The sequence below is a fragment of the Carettochelys insculpta genome, unplaced genomic scaffold (assembly GCF_033958435.1).
Source record: "Carettochelys insculpta isolate YL-2023 unplaced genomic scaffold, ASM3395843v1 scaffold_0043, whole genome shotgun sequence".
Lineage (NCBI taxonomy): Eukaryota > Metazoa > Chordata > Testudines > Carettochelyidae > Carettochelys > Carettochelys insculpta.
In genome coordinates, this window is record NW_027439080.1 from 182501 (window position 1) to 185000 (window position 2500).

General features: G+C 52.5%; 1 pseudogene; it reads left to right on the top strand.

Moving 5' to 3' along the window:
* Positions 1 to 2500, top strand: part of LOC142006183 (28S ribosomal RNA) — an 8122-nt pseudogene that overhangs the window by 3577 nt on the left and 2045 nt on the right.

Sequence of the window (2500 nt, forward strand, 5' to 3'; positions counted from 1 at the left end):
AACTGACCCCAAAGTCCACAGCATCCTTTGCCACATTCCCAAGTGCAAGGGTAAACCAGCTGCTGGACCAGTGGGAGACTGGGAATGCACAGAGTGTAAGCAGCGATTTGTCACCAAGAGCGGCCTCTCTCAACATAAGAGGCATGAGCACCCGATACTACGAAATGCAGAGCGCATCCAAGCCAGTCAACCTAAAGAAAACTCACAACGTGGAAAACATAAGAGTTGTTGGTCGGCCGAGGAAGTGGCTCTCCTAACCGAATATGACCAAATGTACTCGGGCCAAAAGTACATTAACAAGCTGATTGCTAACCATATTGGCTCGAAAACAGCCAAACAGGTTAGCGAGAAGCGACGTCTTCTGGGCCTTTACGAGAACAACAGAGCGGCTACGGCTGGCACAGGGCCTGGAGCACGCCTAAATCACCTGGAAGCCAAGACTGAGAAGCCAAGTCCCGTCCTAGGACTCAGAATGGCCTATATGCGCAAAGCGAAAGACATCCTGAAAGATCAGACTCCAGACCAGGGGGAGGCTGAAGTTCTTAGCGCATGGGTTGCTGGGGACCCTAACATCAGGCCAATGGTGGAGTCTGCTTCCCTAGATGTTCTCTCCACTTTCCTATCAGAGGAGGAAAAACCACCCTCGAGATTGAACAAAAGGGCCAAAAAGACCAAAACTGGAAAAACCACATCTTGGATGACAAAAAGGGCCAAAAAGAGAGGCGCTTTCTTACGATTCCAGCGCCTCTTCGAGACAGATCGCTGTAAACTCGCTTCCGTCATCCTAGAGGGCACTGACCGAATACAGTGCGACTTACCACCAGATGAGGTCTTCCAGGCATACAAGGCCAAATGGGAATCGGTGGCTCCCTTCGATGGCCTAGGCCAGTTCAAGTCTCACGAGAGGGCAGACAGCACAGCCTTCGATATCCTTATCTCTGCAAAGGAAGTCATAAAAAATATCAAGGAGATGAACATGAAATCTGCTCCGGGCCCTGACAAGCTCAGTCTGTATGACCTGGTCCGCGAGGACCCAGAGGGACACACCTTGGCTGGGCTATTCAATATGTGGCTGGTTACAGGCACCATCCCTGATGGTATCAAGGAATGCAGATCCCTTCTCATTCCCAAAACGATGGACCCTGCGGCCTTGAAAGACCTCGCGAATTGGCGACCGCTTACCATCGGATCCATCGTGCTGCGGCTTTTTTCCAGGATACTTACAAACAGACTTGCAAAGGCTTGCCCGATAAATGCACGTCAGAGGGGGTTTATCGCGGCGCCCGGATGTTCGGAGAACCTGAAGGTGCTCCACGCGATCACAACTCAAGCCAAGAAAGCCCGCAAGACTCTGGGAGTGGTATTTGTGGATATCGCCAAAGCATTCGACTCGGTATCCCACGAGCACATCATGTGGGTACTAAGGGAAAGAGGCCTGGACCAGCACATTGTAGACATCATCGGTGACTCCTATAGGAACGTCCATACCCGTATGGAAATTGGGCAGGAGTTCACCTCAGCCATAGCCATAAAGGTGGGCGTCAAACAAGGGGACCCGATGTCTCCACTGCTGTTCAATCTAGCGATTGACCCCCTCGTGTCAAAGCTGGAAGGAGAAGGCAAGGGATTTTCGTTTGGGACGCAGAACGTTACGGCGCTCGCCTTTGCGGACGATCTGGTCATGCTAAGTGATTCGTGGGAAGGCATGAACCGAAATATCAAAATCCTGGAAAGCTTTTGCAAACTCTCCGGCCTCAAAGTGCAAGCAAAAAAATGCTACGGCTTTCTACTCCAACCAACTCATGACTCATACACGGTTAACAACTGCGAACCCTGGACGATCAACACGGGTGCCCTCAATATGATCGCGCCAGGCGAGTCTGAGAAATACCTGGGCCTCAAGGTGGACCCTTGGATAGGGTTCACCAAGCCGGAATTGTCAGAGAAGCTTGACACTTGGCTGGAGAGAATCGATCGGGCTCCCCTAAAGCCCTCGCAAAAGCTTGAGATGCTCAATGCCTTCGCTATACCACGAGTCATATACCTAGCCGACCACTCCGAGAGCAAGAAAACAACGCTTGCTGCACTCGATGATAAGATCAGAAGGGCCGTCAAAGAGTGGTTGCACCTACCAGCCGACACCAGCAATGGCTTCATATACACGAGATCCAGGGACGGAGGCCTGGGAGTAGCGAGGCTCGCCAGCCTGATCCCTTCGATCCAAGCCAGGCGGCTGCACAGGATCGCAAACTCTGAAGACGAAATCACTCGGAGTATCGCACTGGCCAGCGGGATGCAGGAAGAGTACCGGAAATGCTGGCTGGCGGCAGGAGGAGAGGCGTCCAAACTGCCCGCCATCACAGAGCCAGTAAAACTCACCTGCGCCCTACCGCCACACGTTCTGGAAAACCTGAACGAATGGGAAAGACCATCTCCCAAAGCCGTCTACCCGATGCCGTGCAATTGGCGTGACGGGGAATTTTCCCAATGGGCGAGCCTA